We start from the raw sequence: 18,798 nt of genomic DNA, 5'->3' as shown, positions 1-18,798 counted from the left end.
TAACTGAATCCTGGTGCCACACTCACCTATGTGTGCTGCTAGGATTTCTGGGGGCATATTATCCCATGATTCTTTCCCAGTCACTTGTGGGAGAATTTGACTGTTCTTCTGAGCCGTGGAGGAACTGTGGGAAGGCGCTGGATGGGTGGGTTACCAGCTTAAGTGAAAACAGAACCTGGGCTCTAACCCACAAGCCCAGAACAGGCCAGTTAGCATGGGTTGAAAGCACCACTTACCTATGGTAAGAGTGATTTGTGTGTGGATGGGGAGAAGGGTTGGGACAACACCGGAATAAGAGCCTGGGTTGAGTCAGCTGTAAAAAATACCCTTGATTGTAAGAATCTTGCCAGTTAACACCTTCTCTGTTTGGGGGAAAGCTATTGAAAAAGTGATATTGGAGCAGCAGCACTTACATCTTAGTCTTGCAGTTGTCTTCTGTCTTCTATTTTCTATCAGTCTGATTTTTAAATGTGGGTGCGTTTGGGGGATGGTATTGTTATTCATGGTTGATCTTCTATCAATAAATGCCTCTAAGTCAGGGGTGGGCAAACTTTTTTTTTCGGGGTTCCAAAAACTGTGTGGAGGGCCGGGCAGGGAAAGTTGTGCCTCCCCAAACAGCCTGGCCCCCACCCCTCTCTGCCCCCTCCCACTTCCTGCCACCTGACTACCCCCCTCAGAATCCCCAACCCATCCAACCCCCCCTGCTCCTTGTCCCCTGACTGCCCCCTCCCGGGGCCCCCCACCCCAACCGCCCCCTACCCCCTATCCAATCCCCACTGCTCCCTGTCCTCTGAATGCTCCCTGGGACCCCCTTCCCCTTATCCAACCCCCCCCATTCCCCGCCCCCTTACCATGACACTCAGAGCAGCAGGACTGGCTGCCACATGAGCCAGCCATGCTGCCACGCTGCCCGGCAGGAGCTTGCAGCTCACCCAAAGCGCTGGCGGCACGGCGAGCTGAGGCTGCAGGGGAGGGGGACAGCAGGAGAGGGGCCGGGGGCTAGCCTCCCCGGGTGGAGCTCAAGGATGGTCCTGCAGGACGGATGTTTGCCCACCTCTGCTCTAAGTAGTCCGATAGCTAGAGCTATCGTTACCTTTGATACCATTGACCTTGAAGTTTTGTTAATTTGCCTGCAGGATCCTTGCAGAGATGGATGGGAAAGGCAGGGCCATTCTTTCCTCTCTGTGTGGTGTGAAAGGATAGTTTGAGTACTCTTTTTCCTTATAGGTCCTCTCATGTGGAGTCCGCAGGGTTCTTGTCATCCCTCTTGTTCGATGTGTTTGTGAAGCTGTGAGAGGAGACAGTGAGATGGCTGGCAGGGTCACCAGAATGCAGATGTTACTCAGCTCTGCATCACCTTTTCATTGAACCCCAATACTGTGCTCTCCTTGCTTTCCTACAGTTCTGACAGATGTAGGATATATGTAAGGGCAAGCTGCCTTACACTTATCCCAGGTAAGACAGCAATTATACTGATATGCAAAAGGAAACATCTAGAGTAACTGATTGCAATATGTTTCTATTAGAAGTGTTTGTCTGACTTGCTCTTACCATGTGCAGTCTGGAGGACATATTAGATCCATCACTCTTCTTGGATCAAGGGCATAACAAGGCCCAAGAGGGCCATGGTGCAAAATAGGTAAGGGATCCATTCCCAAATCTAAAAGAAAAGGAGTACTTGTGGCACCTTAGAGACTAACAAATTTATTAGAGCATAAGCTTTCGTGAGCTACAGCTCACTTCATCGGATGCATTTGGTGGAAAAAACAGAGGAGAGATTTATATACACACACACAGAGAACATGAAACAATGGGTTTATCATACACACTGTAAGGAGAGTGATCACTTAAGATAAGCCATCACCAGCAGCGGGGGGGGGGGGAAAGGAGGAAAACCTTTCATGGTGACAAGCAAGGTAGGCTAATTCCAGCAGTTAACAAGAATATCAGAGGAACAGTGGGGGGTGGGGTGGGGGGAAGAAATACCATGGGGAAATAGTTTTACTTTGTGTAATGACTCATCCATTCCCAGTCTCTATTCAAGCCCAAGTTAACTGTACCAAGTTTGCAAATTAATTTCAATTCAGCAGTCTCTCGTTGGAGTCTGTTTTTGAAGCTTTTTTGTTGAAGGATAGCCACTCTTAGGTCTGTAATCGAGTGACCAGAGAGATTGAAGTGTTCTCCAACTGGTTTTTGAATGTTATAATTCTTGACGTCTGATTTGTGTCCATTCATTCTTTTACGTAGAGACTGTCCAGTTTGGCCAATGTACATGGCAGAGGGGCATTGCTGGCACATGATGGCATATATCACATTGCTAGATGCGCAGGTGAACGAGCCTCTGATAGTGTGGCTGATGTGATTAGGCCCTATGATGGTATCCCCTGAATAGATATGTGGACAGAGTTGGCAACGGGCTTTGTTGCAAGGATAGGTTCCTGGGTTAGTGGTTCTGTTGTGTGGCGTGTGGTTGCTGGAGAGTATTTGCATCAGATTGGGGGGCTGTCTGTAAGCAAGGACTGGCCTGTCTCCCAAGATCTGTGAGAGTGATGGGTCGTCCTTCAGGATAGGTTGTAGATCCTTGATGATGCGTTGGAGAGGTTTTAGTTGGGGGCTGAAGGTGATGGCTAGTGGCGTTCTGTTATTTTCTTTGTTGGGCCTGTCCTGTAGTAGGTGACTTCTGGGTACTCTTCTGGCTCTGTCAATCTGTTTCTTCACTTCAGCAGGTGGGTATTGTAGTTGTAGGAATGCATGATAGAGATCTTGTAGGTGTTTGTCTCTGTCTGAGGGGTTGGAGCAAATGCAATTATATCGTAGCGCTTGGCTGTAGACAATGGATCGAGTGGTATGATCTGTATGAAAGCTAGAGGCATGTAGGTAGGAATAGCGGTCAGTAGGTTTCCGATATAGGGTGGTGTTTATGTGACCATCGCTTATTAGCACCGTAGTGTCCAGGAAGTGGACCTCTTGTGTGGACTGGTCCAGGCTGAGGTTGATGGTGGGATGGAAATTGTTGAAATCATGGTGGAATTCCTCAAGAGCTTCTTTTCCATGGGTCCAGATGATGAAGATGTCATCAATGTAGCGCAAGTAGAGTAGGGGTATTAGGGGACGAGAGCTGAGGAAGCGTTGTTCTAAGTCAGCCATAAAAATGTTGGCATACTGTGGGGCCATGCGAGTACCCATCGCAGTGCCGCTGATTTGAAGGTATACATTGTCACCAAATGTGAAATAGTTATGGGTGAGGACAAAGTCACAAAGTTCAGCCACCAGGTTAGCCATGACAGTATCGGGGATACTGTTCCTGACGGCTTGTAGTCCATCTTTGTGTGGAATGTTGGTGTAGAGGGCTTCTACATCCATAGTGGCCAGAATAGTGTTTTCAGGAAGATCACCGATGGATTGTAGTTTCCTTAGGAAGTCAGTGGTGTCTCAAAGATAGCTGGGAGTGCTGGTAACGAAGGGCCTGAGGAGGGAGTCTACATAGCCAGACAATCCTGCTGTCAGGGTGCCAATGCCTGAGATGATGGGGCGTCCAGGATTTCCAGGTTTATGGATCTTGGATAGCTGATAGGATACCCCAGGTCGGGGTTCTAGGGGTGTGTCTGTGCGGATTTGTTCTTGTGCTTTTTCAGGGAGTTTCTTGAGCAAATGCTGTAGTTTCTTTTGGTAACTCTCAGTGGGATCAGAGGGTAATGGCTTGTAGAAAGTGGTATTGGAGAGCTGCCCTGTAGCCTCTTGTTCATACTCCAACCTATTCATGATGACGACAGCACCTCCTTTGTCAGCCTTTTTGATTATGATGTCAGAGTTGTTTCTGAGGCTGTGGATGGCAATGTGTTCTGCATGGCTGAGGTTATGGGGTAAGCGATGCTGCTTTTCCACAATTTCAGCTCGTGCACATCGGCTGAAGCACTCTATGTAGAAATCCAGGCTGCTGTTTCGACCTTCAGGAGGAGTCCACCCAGAATCCTTCTTTTTGTAGTGTTGGCAGGAAGGTCTCTGTGGGTTAATATGTTGGTCAGAGGTGTGTTGGAAATATTCCTTGAGTCTGAAACGTCGAAAATAGGATTCTAGGTCACCACAGAACTGTATCATGTTCGTGGGGGTGGAGGGGCAAAAGAAGAGGCCCCGAGATAGGACAGATTCTTCTCCTGGGCTAAGAGTATAGTTGGATAGATTAACAATATTGCTGGGTGGGTTACGGGAACCATTGTTGTGGCCCCTTGTGGCATATAGTAGTTTAGATAGCTTAGTGTCCTTTTTCTTTTGTAGAGAAGCAAAGTGTGTTTTGTAAATGGCTTGTCTAGTTTTCTCTAGCTTTCATCCAGATCATACCACTCGATCCATTGTCTACAGCCAAGCTCTACGATATAACTGCATTTGCTCCAACCCCTCAGACAGAGACAAACACCTACAAGATCTCTATCATGCATTCCTACAACTACAATACCCACCTGCTGAAGTGAAGAAACAGATTGACAGAGCCAGAAGAGTACCCAGAAGTCACCTACTACAGGACAGGCCCAACAAAGAAAATAACAGAACGCCACTAGCCATCACCTTCAGCCCCCAACTAAAACCTCTCCAACGCATCATCAAGGATCTACAACCTATCCTGAAGGACGACCCATCACTCTCACAGATCTTGGGAGACAGGCCAGTCCTTGCTTACAGACAGCCCCCAATCTGAAGCAAATACTCTCCAGCAACCACACACCACACAACAGAACCACTAACCCAGGAACCTATCCTTGCAACAAAGCCCGTTGCCAACTCTGTCCACATATCTATTCAGGGGATACCATCATAGGGCCTAATCACATCAGCCACACTATCAGAGGCTCGTTCACCTGCGCATCTACCAATGTGATGTATGCCATCATGTGCCAGCAATGCCCCTCTGCCATGTACATTGGCCAAACTGGACAGTCTCTACATAAAAGAATGAATGGACACAAATCAGACGTCAAGAATTATAACATTCAAAAACCAGTTGGAGAACACTTCAATCTCTCTGGTCACTCGATCACAGACCTAAGAGTGGCTATCCTTCAACAAAAAAGCTTCAAAAACAGACTCCAACAAGAGACTGCTGAATTGGAATTAATTTGCAAACTAGATACAATTAACTTGGGCTTGAATAGAGACTGGGAATGGATGAGTCATTACACAAAGTAAAACTATTTCCCCATGGTATTTCTTCCCCCCACCCCACCCCCCACTGTTCCTCTGATATTCTTGTTAACTGCTGGAATTAACTTGCTTGTCACCATGAAAGGTTTTCCTCCTTCCCCCCCCTGCTGCTGGTGATGGCTTATCTTAAGTGATCACTCTCCTTACAGTGTGTATGATAAACCCATTGTTTCATGTTCTCTGTGTGTGTGTATATAAATCTCTCCTCTGTTTTTTCCACCAAATGCATCCGATGAAGTGAGCTGTAGCTCACGAAAGCTTATGCTCTAATAAATTTGTTAGTCTCTAAGGTGCCACAAGTACTCCTTTTCTTTTTGCAAATACAGACTAACACGGCTGCTACTCTGAAATCTGATTCCCAAATCTGAAATCTAAAATTTTGCTTATCTTTACCCTCTTGGAAAATGAGAACATATCTATCTCATCCATAAATACATGAACACGTATGCAGACTACATCTACACATTTTTGCTTACTGTCTGCCGAAGTTCATAATGAGAAGACCAATGTGTAGGTCTTCTGTAGCTCACGAAAGCTTATGCTCAGATAAATTTGTTAGTCTCTAAGGTGCCACAAGTACTCCTTTTCTTTTTGCGAATACAGACTAACACGGCTGCTACTCTGAAATGTGTAGGACAAAGTCTTTTCAGAGTTAGGTTGGATTCATTTGCAAAGGAAGAGCACAAAGCCCATCAGTTAATGCTGTATCAAAAAATGTATGTAATCACTCATCTAAATCAAAATAATTTTGAAATTCTGTGATTGTCCGTACTGAATCCTTTCACACTAGATTCATATTGTGTGCAGCACAGTGCACATCTCTTGTGTTTGGTGCTTTCTCAGCAGTTCTTGCTTCTACACCACAATAGATTCTGCTCATATTTGCAATGCCGCCATATCCCTGTCCTCCTATTTTTGATAGTACTAGACCTATCTGCAATATACTTGCTGGTATTGCTTTCAGGATTAGCACCTGATTGACCACTTATTCTGTGAAATCCTAGAAAACTCTTGTTAATATTTATTTTGGAAGGATTGCCTTTTTCATCTTTTTCTATGGTAACCTACCAAAAAACTTGGTTTAGTTGTTTGATTTTGGATAAATCCTGGGTGATGTCCATTATCTCTGGGTAAAATGGAGCATTCCTGATGTCATCAACAACACTTTCTGTAACCTGGCCTGATAGTAACTCGATGATTTCATTTGGAATTTCTGGTCTGAAGTAAATTGTTGAGCCTTTTGGCTTCCGTATGATGAACAGGATTGTATTTGTCCGATAGTTCAACAACAGACAAAACATTATTGCTGTTTCCCTCAGCAGTGACCGCTTTACAACCTCTAAATACAAAATTAGACATAGATAAAGTGATGGTGTATTAATGATAAGATTGGGATCGTGCTTTAAGCAACTGGCCCCTTTTCCTTATTTTCAATTTGAGATCTTTGTCAACAGTCCTATGTAAGCACCACTGATCATACACTAAGCAAGCTATGAAATGACAGTTAGATGTCTTTGAAAAGTCATGGAAGACAGGAGAGATTCCAGAGAACTGGAAAAGGGCAAATATGCTGCCAATCTATAAAAAGGGAAATAAGGACAATTTGGGGAATTACAGATCAGTTGTTTAAGTTCAGTACCCAGAAGGATAATGGAGCAAATAATAAAGCAATCAATTTGCAAACTCCTAGAATATAATAAGGTGATAAGTAACAGTCAGCATGGATTTGTCAAGAACAAATCATGTCAAACTAACCTCATAGCTTTCTTTGATAGGGAAACAAGCCTTGTGGATGAGGGGAAGTGGTACATGTGGTATATCTTGACTTTAGTAAGGTTTTTTATACTGTCTCACATGACCTTCTCATAAAGAAACTAGGGAAATACAACCTAAATGGAGCTACTTTAAGGTGTTTGCATAACTGATTGGAAAACTGTTCCCAGAGAGTAGTTATCAACTTCGACTTCTGGCGTGGCCAGAGGGTGGGGCCCTGGGGGAAGAGGAGGAGCAGGGGGAAGGGCCACAGTTCCAGTACCAGTTCCCCCTGCACTTCTACCCAAGTTCTGGTGCACATGAGGGGGCCCCCAGACTGACTCATACATTATTTTGCCACTGATTGAAAGTGTTTTGGAGGATAAGATTAAAATTCAAAATTATCTGGACAAACTGGAGAAATGGTCTTAAGTAAATAGGATGAAATTCAATAAGGACAAATACAAAGTACTCCACTTAGGAAGGAACAATAAACTGCACATATACAAAATGGAAAATGACTACCTATGAAAGAGTACTGCAGAAAGTGATCTGGGGATCATAGTGGATCACAAGTTAAATATGAGTCAACAATGTAACACTGTTACAAAAAAAACCCCAAAACCCCATCATTCTGGGATGTATTAGCAGTACTGTTGTAAGCAAGACACAAGAAGTAATTCTTCTACTCTACTCCACACTGATTAGGCCTCAGATAGAGTATTGTGTCCAGTTCTGGGTGCCACATTTCAGAAAGATGTGGACAAATTGGAGACAATTCAGAGAAGTGCAACACAAATTATTAAAGGTCTAGAAAACAGGACCTATGAGGGAAGATTGAAAAAATTGGGTTTGTGTTGTCTGGAGAAGAGAAGACTGAGAGGGGACATAACAGTTTTCAAGTACGTAAAGGGTGTTACAAGAAGGAAGGAGAAAAAATGTTCTCCTTAACTTCTGAGGTTAGGACAAGAATCAATGGGCTTAAATTGCAGCAAGGGAGGTTTAGGTTGGATATTATGAAAAACTTCCTGTCAGAATGGTTAAGCACTGGAACAAATTGCCCAGGGAGGTTGTTGAATTTGCATCATTCGAGATTTTAAAGAACAGGTTAGACAAACACCTGTCAGGGATGGTTGAGATAATATTTAGTCCTGCCATGATTGGAGAGGATTGGACTAGATGACCTCTTGATGTCCCTTTCAGTCCTATGATTCTATGTTTCACATATCACTGTATTTATCATTCCACTTATTGAGGCCAAGTCATCTGATGTTTTTTCCCCTGAATCCCTGAAAAGCTAACAGAGTTTGGTAGTAAATGTTGTCCTGCAGAGGAGAATAGCACAACCAAATTAGTTTGTTTGATTCAGGCCTTTGACAGGGAGTGACGCTGGACGCAGCCAATCAGAAAGAGGCTGCAGTGAGGGTCTCAGCAGGCTGGTATAAAAGGAGCTACAGGGAAAGAGTGAGTTCAGTCTGCTGGCTGGGACCAGGGGACCAAGAAGTGCTCCTGGCTGGCTACAGGAGCTGTCAGGGCCAAGGCAAGCAGTTATGGGCGAGGGTCAGTGGAGCAGGAAAGGTGATCCTGGCTGGCTGCTGGGACTCGAGAAAGATAAGGGCTGTTGGAAAGTGGCCCAGGGAAATGCAGTTAGTTAGAGGGATGTGGCATGTGGTTGCTACTTATAGGGTCCCTGGGTCAGGGCCTGGAGTAGTGGCTGGGTCCGGGTCGCACCCCGCCCCAATCAGCCACTGGGGAAGTAGCTACACGCAGAGAAAGGGAGTTTAAACAAGCCTAGGGATGTGCTGCATCTGGAACTGCCCCCCCCCCCCGCTCCTCCCAGAAGGGGGCTGAACTGAGACTGACTCAGCTGGAGAGCTAGGGTCCATGAACTGAGATTGAGAGGAGTATCTCAGCTGGAGGGGTACCAATGGAGGGGTACCATGTGCTCTAAAAGGGGTTTGTTTGGTTTTGCACATGGACTGTGTATGATTCGGCTGGAGGGCTGTCATCGAAGACCTGCCTGATGAGCGCAGCAGCCAGCAGGGGGCACTGTGAGTGTTGAAATGGAGGAAAAAAGAGCAGACATACACACACTTGATTAAGGGGTGGTCCCATACGGTGAGTGCACTCCATTACACCTGGTTTCATAATAAGATACTGAAAAGCATTGATTTGTCTGAGTCATGTGGGAATGGTCCCTCAGAGGTTGAGGAAAAAAGGCCATGTTTTTCAATAAAACATTTCTATTCTGAACGTAAAGTTTCTGCACTAAATTTTGATTTGTCAATGGGATTTTCTTTAGACAACTCAACTTCAACTTCACTGCAATCAGTCAGTAAGATGTCAGTGGATGCTACTGAGGTATAAATATTTTCATTCTGACCCAGAGTCTGCTCCTGGAGCACTATCGAGTTTGACTATCTTGGGGATATCAGGATTAAAACATTTTCAACACAGACACTGACTGCCAAAATCTTCCATGATTTTGTCTCTGGTAGCTGAAGATGTTGTGGGCCCGTCTGATGCAGTGTTAAGAAAACCATCAACTTTTGGCTAATTTGCAATTTACTCACTAGTTTAATTTTGCTTCTTGAATTTAGCAGCTCCACTCAGTTGTTTAACATTTTAAAAACAGTGTGTAAATTTCTAGCAATACAAATAATTCACTTTTTATATCTGAAACTTTAAATCAAGTAGCAAGACATATAGTTAGTCAAAAAGCCCAAGGGCTTGAGTCACCATTATGTGTTGTTCAAGTTGGTGCAACTCTACTGGAACTAAATGTCTGGAGTTACACCACTGTAAAAGAGGAGTAATGTAATGGGGAATCAGGCCCCAAATCTTTATAGCTGAACCTACAATTTTGCCGATGGAAAAACTTGCAATATGAGCACAAGCAGCACTAGCTTTGCATTCACCAATGGTGTGGCACCAAATGCAAACAAGTGTTGTTACAAATTTACAGACCACTCTTGAGGATGTGGTATCTGTGTCACAGAAACCAAACACAATGATTCATACTGCCATACAATTAAAAACAATTAAAATAATAACATTCTCAGGACTTTTCAAAGATTATAATACCTAGTCCGTTTTACATTACTGTGTAAGTCAGACACTTATGGTGTGTCTGTTTCCATATCATCAAAATGTTAATTGAGCTAGATAAAAAGCCAGCCCTCACTAATATCAATACCGTCTTCTAAGTACTTCTAAAATACACGCGCTGTTAGGATTGGATTTGATCCTACCCCACATGGATTTGCTTTAGCTATTTTGGGCCACTCCATAAATCCAATTTAACTGGCTGATCAGACCAAGTTGACAATCGTTTTCCATGTCAAAATGTTGGAATAGAGCTACTGTGCAAAGGTGAATCTAGTTGCATTAGGAGAAAAACATAACAGAGTGAAAAGAGATTAATTCTTATCAGGAGCTACTCCCCATATACCTCCTGCGTCTCTCTCCCGGCATCGTCCTTCAACCTCTGGGAACAGGGACTTGCTCTCCATCTGTCCCCCCCTCCCGCAACCCTCCCCCCCAGTTTCCTCCACTCCTGGTGGCCTGTGTCATGGATCATTGGAATTGGAGTCAGAAGCTCATGTGCCCTGGAGAAACCTTCCAGTCCAGCCCGCCTGGCCCCCACGCTCCGCAAGACCAGTCTGCGTGTCCTCTGCACCCTCAGCCTAGCCCACGCCCCCCACCTTGCCCTCTGCACCTCCCATTCTGCCCCCTGCCCTGCGCCTTTCTGGATAAGTTCCTCACTGTTGGATCAGTGGCCACAGTACAAGTCCGGAGCAGCAGCAGTCAGGGCAGGGGCCCAGCATGGAGCAGTAGGTACAAGCTGGACCTGCCAGAATCAGCCCTGAGCCAGTCAGGGCCTGAGGAGTGGCGGGCACAATTTAATTCACACTGGGAGCTGGAAGTGGCTGGGGAGGGGGCAAGAGGGCTTCTCTGACTGGGTGGGGAGTGCTTTTTGCCCCTCTGAGCCCTGTCTGCCCATAAGTAGACTGGAGGCGTAACAATGATGGTGTCTAAGGTAGAGTGGCCTCTGCTGGTTGGACCCCCATAACCTTGTGGCCCTTGGGCATCTGCGCTACTTGCACCATCATAGCTATGCCTGTCTTGGATTCCCAGGGGACAGCAGTGGCATGCAGTGCCTTTTTTCATTAATGGGTGGCCCAGACGCCTCAGGATCTGACACAGACCTTGTCACAGTAATTCAAACTTTTGTAGCCCGAGGCTGGAGTGCGACTGATTGCCATATTTGGGGTTATGGCTGAAAGGCACCTGGTTTCAGGAGACTGCTGGCTCCCAGCCTGGTTGCTAGGCAACCCAGCAAGCTCAGCTGGGCCCACTGAGCCTTCTCCAAATGGTCATGCTTTCTGACTGGGCAGGGAAGCCTGCGGCTTGCTGCTCGAGGCTTGCAGTAGCAGCTCTGTGCTTGCACAGCTTTTGCTTTTGCTTCTTCTTCCGCTTCCTGTTCCTTCTGCCTTGATTCATGCCAGCTTCATTCTAGTCCATGCTTCCCTGCCTTGATTCTGACTCAGACTCTGACGTTTGGCTTGGCCTCTTGACTTTGACTCCAGCTTACCCTTTAGCTTGGTGTTTCTGATCCTGACTCCGGTTCTGCCCTTTTGGCTTGGCTCCGTGACCCTGACTCTGGCTTCACCCTCAGGTCAATACTTGACTCATCAGTGCTCCAAACTGCCACCACAACCACTTAACAAGGTTCTTTTCCACCCATTAGGTAGGCCACCCATGCCCCAGCAGCTTATGCCTGGATGCTTTAGCTAGTGGAGAAAGCAAAACCTCATATCTTTACTTTCTGGGGTTGAACACTGCAGGACTGATGGCAAGGCATTCTCAGTGAAGGAGCCTGATCACTCTGGAAGTCTGCTGGAGCTCTATTTTCGCAAGCCTAAGGTATATTGTACCTATCTGATCAAGTTTGTAATTGACCTCTGGATTATTTTAAAGGTAGGATTTACAGATATTTAGATCAAACTGAATATACCATCAGATCACCTTAAGTACTTTGCTAGAGATTGATGTAGATGGCACTCAATTTGCAAGGAGAACACGTGTCTCTGGGACTTGCCAAGATCATCATGAGATCAGACCTTTTTAGTTCTGTATTTTGTGATGAGTGCTATATACTTAGGTAATGTGTGATATTTATAAGTCATCAAATAAATAATATGTTGTGTGCTCCAAACAGAAGGAACTGGAGGGGAATTCTGCACATAGATAGTTTTAAGATAACTTATTTTTTTTGGTAAATTTTAAGTCCTCATAACTGGAGCTTAATAACTTCTGATCCACTCTGGTGCATTGTTTTGTAATGAAGCAATGGGCTCCCACCATGCATTATTCTATCATTGGAATGGGGACTTAGTTTATATCCCAAAGGGCATAAAACAATAACAACAAAAAGTCATCTAGCTGCATCCCAGATGGAATAATTTTATTTTGTAACCAGTGTTTATAGCACAAATTTCTTCAAAACAGCTTTGTCTTCTAATTCATGGTATTGTCTGAGAGGGTTACTTAAAATTTAAATCAAAAACTGGATTACAGCATGGCATGTGTCTTTAGAAGGAGTGGGCCAGATTTACCCCTTATGGAATGTAATTTTTTTCAGAGGAATTACATCAGGGATGAATTTGGCTTGTTGTTCAAGTAGTTCAGTGTGCAGATTGCTGTGGAGTCTCTGGCAATCATTATTCGCATCTAGAAATTCCTCCCTAACTTGATTTGCCTGGGATGATTTACACTTTTAACAGATCTCATAGCCTTGTAAATTTGGGAATGATAAATAAAGAAATACCAGCCCAAACTGCCTTCTGTCTGGCAAGGAATAGAGTTACTCATGTTTTTTGGCAGCACTGGGCTGTTCATTGCCTGGATTCAACCATCTTCTTCTGGCAGAACTCAGGCTGTGTCCCTAAGGACATAAAGGCCACTTGGAGGGATAGCACACAGACAAACACTGTTTCCTTGCAATCACTGCTCTGATAAGGACCTGAAGATGGCTGTCACAGGCCATGGAGAAAGGGGGTGGAACCAAGATTCCCAGGAGATCCACTGATTTAGTGGATCCCCATGTCAGCTTCCACTGACAGGCTTATATTGGTTCCTAGCTGGAGTTTTTTCTGTGGATGAATGCCCCTTGGGCATAACTGCTCCAGCAAGTACAACAAGGGATGTTAGGGTGACCAGATGTCCTGATTTTATAAGAACAGTCCCGATATTCGGGGCTTTTTCTTATATAGGTGCCTATTCCCCCACCCACCCCCACCCCATCTCGATTTTTCACAATAGCTATCTGGTCACCCTAAGGGGAGTACATAGGGAGTAAATTGTTCCCCTGCACCCACAGAGGTGAATCAAGTTGACTGACTAAAGAACTGCTCCTATGTTAAGCCCATCTTATTTATGATCCGTTTTCCTTTTAAAACCACTATAGAAAACAATGAGCAAAATGCCCCTGTGGCTTCCTGACGGTTTGTGAAATATTCACGGCTGAATAAGGTTCCCTTGCTTTGTGCCAGCTGGAGATCTCCTGCTTAACCAAAGCTGCATCTCATGATGGTTCTTTGGTATTCTGTACAAAGATCCATTTTCACTCACATTTTTGTCATGAAATACTATAATTTTACAAAATTTAGTCTACTTAAATGTTAAGATACTAGGATGGAGGATACTATATATGTGCAAATTATGTATGTATTTGTTTTGTTAATAACTAAGGCCCATGGTCCTGCAAAGACTTAAGCCTGTGCTTAACATTACACACAATCCTCTGAAGTCAGTGGACTTCACACACTGAACTATTCACAGTGTGTAAAATCTTTGTGGGATTGGGCCTAGTTGTTTTAATGCTGAAGCACAGGCTAATTGCTGCTATATGTTAAAATCTACATTCATCTAGGATTTTTCACTAAAACTTTTAAGGTCCAATTCTGCACGGTGCCCAGCAGTAGCCTTGTTAAGTAGGACATAGAGATTGGAGATGTTTTTGGTATAGGGGAGGCTTCACATTTTGTAGAGTGAAATAACCTTTTGAAACAATGTGCTATATTATTAAATAATGGCGTCTGTTGCATGTTACTCTTGTTTAACTTTCTGGCCTTAGAAGGTTGTCTTTACAAACTGCTGACCACCGAGGTCAACTATGGCAATTTATCTTATTGACAAAACTTTTTAAAATGTTCAAAATTTTTTTATTTAAAATAACAAACAGACATAAAACCATGCATACATCTGTTTTGAGCAGGATGAGAGCAAATCCAAAGATAATGCAGCAATGTGTATGTCTTATGGCATGTGCCTTCTCTTTAAAAGTAAATGGTGTATTACTATCTATTCTCCAACAGTATTCTAACTCATTGGAATGAAAGTAACTTATGGCCTGTGATACCAGACCGTTATAGCTTTGTTTGCAATCTGATAAAAAATCAACTGTACTAAACCAACAAAGATTTCTTTTAATGATTTTTTTAAAAGGAAAAAATAAGCAGACAACTATATAGAGCAGAATTTGGTTGGTATAACAGCTTCTTTTCTCAAACATTCTGAAAATCTATTACAAATGCTGTGCTAGTGTAAAAATGGAACCATGCCAATTTACAGTGGCATGTAGGCATTAGTAGTTGTGCAGTGCCTGGGTATGCAATTGTGGCATCCATTGTGTGTGTCCCTTCCCTCCCTTCATTCGTCTAGGGCAGTGATTTTCAAACTGCAGATTGCAATCCAGTACTGGGTCATGGAATGTAAGGCACTGGGTTACGGCGGCTCTGGTCATCACCACCAACTGGGCCATTAAAAGTTCTGTTGGCGGTGCTGCCTGACTAAAGCAAGCTAATTCCTACCTGTTCTGACACCACACTGTGCCCTGGAAGCAGCCAGCAGTAGGTCCAGCTCCTAGGTGGTGGTGGGGCCTACTGGGCTCCGCACGCTGCTCCTGCCCCGAGCTTAAGGGGGGAGGGCGGTGCCTGTGGCGAGAGCCATGTGGAGCCGCTTCCGCGCCTCTGCCTAGGAGCCAGACCTGCTGCTGGCTGCTTCTTGGGCGCAGCGTGGTCCTCGGTGCCAGGACAGGCAGGAAGCCTGCCTTAGCACCCCTGCTGCACCGCTGACTGGGAGCCGCCTGAGGTAACCCTGCACCCCAATCCCCTGCCCCAGCCCTGAGCCCTCCCAAGCCTGGAACCCCTTCCTGCACCCGAAACCCCTCATTCCCCACCCCAGAGCCCTTACCCCCTCCCACACCCCAACCTCCTGCCCCAGCCCAGAGCCCCCTCCCACATCCCAAACCCCTCATTCCCAGCTCTGTTGGGTCACGAACATCAACAATTTTCTTCAACTGGGTCACCAGAAAATTTTTTTTGAAAACCACTGCTCTAGGCTCCCCACAGTCATGGACATTAGAGGAAATGTGGTGGTTTTGGCTTTCAGAGCTTCATGCAAATTTCTGTAGTTTGAAACGAAATCTCAAAGCAAACCTCACTTAGAGCTGCCAGATCGGGCCTGGTTTCAGATCAAAACACTGTGAAACTACTGAATTGAGCCTGGTTTCCACTCAAAACCATACGTTGGCATGGATTCACTTGAAACGCAGCCCAGTTCTTGCAAACTTGGTCTGACTTTTAGGTTTGTAACAAAACCTAAAACAAACAAACTGGTTTCAGGTTTAGTTGTGAAAGTTTAACACGGCTCTAATTAGAACCCATTTTCCTGAGAGAGCCAATGTTGGCCAAAGCATCAGGATTAAGGTTATCCTTTTTTCTTTTTAAAATCACGATGACATTTTTAATTTCCCCCTTGACAGCTGCTGGAGGTAGTTAGAACAGGCATCAGTTTAACATCTGATCCGAAGGACAGAACTTCTGGGTATATCTACACTGCAGCTGGGAATGTGCCCAGTCTGGTAGAAGAGACATGTGCTAGCTATGCTTGCGCTAGCATGCTAAAAATAGCAGTTTGAATGTTGCGGCCTGAGGGGCAGCACAGGGGCAGCACTACTCACCTGAGCAAGTGTTTGTCTATCCAGGCTCCGAGGCATGCGCTGAGCTGCAATGTAGACATACGTTCTGCAGCCTTGTTTACACTAACATCTTTGTTCAAATTTCCAACCATTGCACTACCACAGGTGGTCACAGTTGTGAGAGTGCTAATGTAGACAGCCATATTTGTTTTAACTTCCTTGTCACGGAGTCCCTGGGCAATGCTCTGGAACTGCTCCCCACGAAGCCAGTCAGCACTCTGGGGAAGTCTCCTTTCTGTGAGCAGCCTGTCTTCAGGAGACACAGCTCACACAGCTTCCACCTTCCTGGGTCTGACTTCAGAGCATTCAGCACCCTCTCTGCCCCTCCATGCGCTTCCCACAGCAAGTCCGCCCAGGCGGGGTCCTGGGGAAGCCAGAGGGTCCTGCACCCCAACTTTGCAGTCAGATGTGACTCTCAACCAGCCAGTAAAACAGAGGTTTATTAGATGACAGGAACATGGTCTAAAACAGAGCTTGTAGGTGCAGAGAACAGGCCCCCTCAGCTGGGTCCATTTTGGGGGGCAGTGAGCCAGACAACCACATCTGCACTTCACCCCATGTCCCCAGCCAGCCCCAAACTGACTCTCTCCAGCCCCTCCTCCTCTGGGCTTTGTTCCTTTCCCCAGGCCAGGATGGCACCTGATTCCTTTGTTCTCCAACCCTTTAGCTCTCACCTTGCAGGGGGGAACGGCCAGGCCAACAGTTGCCAGGAAACAGGGTGTTGGCCATTATCTGTGTCCAGACCCCTGCACGCACCTGTTCTCTAGGGCTCTGCAAGGATCATACACTCTTATCCCACCACCTATATGCTTAAGAACTGCATTGGGGAAACTGAGGCACCCACACAATATTCAGAGGAAACATTAAGAATAGTCCCGTTTCGTCACACTTCCGTATCCTGTAACCTAGAACAGTGTAGGTCTAGATGGCATAATAGCTAAAATGCCTGCAGTTGCCAATGACCCATTTAGACTAGTATTCCCAGTCTAGCTTGCAGTGTTGGTGAAGCAAAGAGAGATTTTTAACAAGAATGCTAGTATACACAGCAACCACCTTGTACCATTCCAAAATGTCACCATTGAGTGTGAATAAGAGCAGTTATGTTGTGAGATTTTTACACCTGATCTTTGGACTCAGCAGTGAGAATGCCAACACTTGATTCATACTGAGCTGTATTGGTCTGATTGAAGAAAACCCATTTGTCCAAGACGTATGTCCTAAGACATGGAAGTTGCAGTGATCAGTTTGGAAAGGATGGGTGCTAGAACATTGTTTCTTTTGACATTTGTTGGTCTGTCAATTAGTTTGTCATGGAAAATTTGGAAAGGGGGCATTTCAGCATATGTGAGTAAAATCAGAGATTTTAGTCAAGTGTTATGGCCCAGCTCTGCTTTTTCTTTATTCTGTTGCCTTCTGTACCTTTCTCCCCACGTTCGTACCCTTTCAGACTAGAGCACTCTTCCCAGAGCAGTCCTCTTCAGGGAGATTGGTGGCTGGGCTTCCTTTTTCATTCAGGGAAAGGCTGCACAGCCCCCTATGTCTCCAGCCATTAATTGCAAATGGCTTTGGACAGAACAGAGAGTCATTATCCTGGCAGATCCCAAAGGAACAGTGACCTTCCTGCAAGTGCCACCTGGATCAATCTTTGGCAAGATGCTTAAGTCTGGTCTGATTGTATATTCAGTTTATGTCCATCACTGACTATCTTGTTGTACCATTGAAGCTTTTGACATCTACGTGATTGCTGGCCATGTAGGGACATTGCTTTTTACCTAAGCTTCAGGATTCGTTGGTCTTCCATTCTAATAACATGTCCATTCCAAGAAGGCCACCAAAATCAAACCAGTGCTTAAGGAGGCAGTTGCTGGGTTTGGCTTCAGATAGCTCCTTTTCTGATCTTGTCCTGCTACTCAGCATGAAGCAGGTTACAAGGACAATGAGATTTGAAAACATCAATCTGATGTTTTTCAGCTTTCCTCAGTGTCCACATTTCACTTCCCATGACATGACATGGCAGCAGCTGTTACTATAAACATATCCACATCTTTTGAGCATCCATATCTTTTGAGTATCCTCTAGCATTATGATGCTGTCCAAATATTCAACAGCTGCCACCTGATCCGTGTCTCATCAGGACAGGTTAACACTGAGCTGGTTCTAATCTGGAGCTGGAGGCTGCTTAATGGTAATGGCCAAGGACTTAGTTTTATCCAAATTAATAACCAGACCAATGCATGCTGCTTCTTGCCTGACCAGATCAGCCATCAGCTGCAGCAATTCACCAGATTGAGCCAAGAAGACAATGTCATCAGTATATTCAAGATCTCAAAGCAGAATGGTGTTCAGCTTTACACCAACGATAGCTGTCTCTTCAAGCTTATCCGTCAACCAGTCAATGACAAAATTGAGTAATGGTGACATAACACACTCCTGAGGAGACAGGAAACCATGTCATGTATCTGCCATTGACTTGAACTCATCTTTTCGTTCCATTGTAGAACTCTTCTATCAATGACGCTATCTTCTCAGGGATGCTGAGTCGTCTCACCAGATCCCACAAACTTTCTTAATGCACTGAATCAAAGGCCTGATGGAAATCTACAAAAAGTACTGTGCACTATTGAAATCAGTTATCTTATCAAAAAGCTGTCTCAAGACGAAGATTTGGCCAACAGTGGAATGACCAGGTCTGAAGCCGCCCTGACTAGCCTGGCCTTTGCCATGAAGTGCATCATTGATTTGAGACACTGAGATGGAAAAGAAACTTTCTCTGGGACCAACAACAGCGTAATACTGTAATAGTTGCT

The sequence above is a fragment of the Dermochelys coriacea genome, chromosome 3 (assembly GCF_009764565.3).
Source record: "Dermochelys coriacea isolate rDerCor1 chromosome 3, rDerCor1.pri.v4, whole genome shotgun sequence".
NCBI lineage: Eukaryota > Metazoa > Chordata > Testudines > Dermochelyidae > Dermochelys > Dermochelys coriacea.
The sequence above is the reverse complement of the archived record's forward strand: the minus strand, read 5'-3'. Positions refer to the sequence as shown.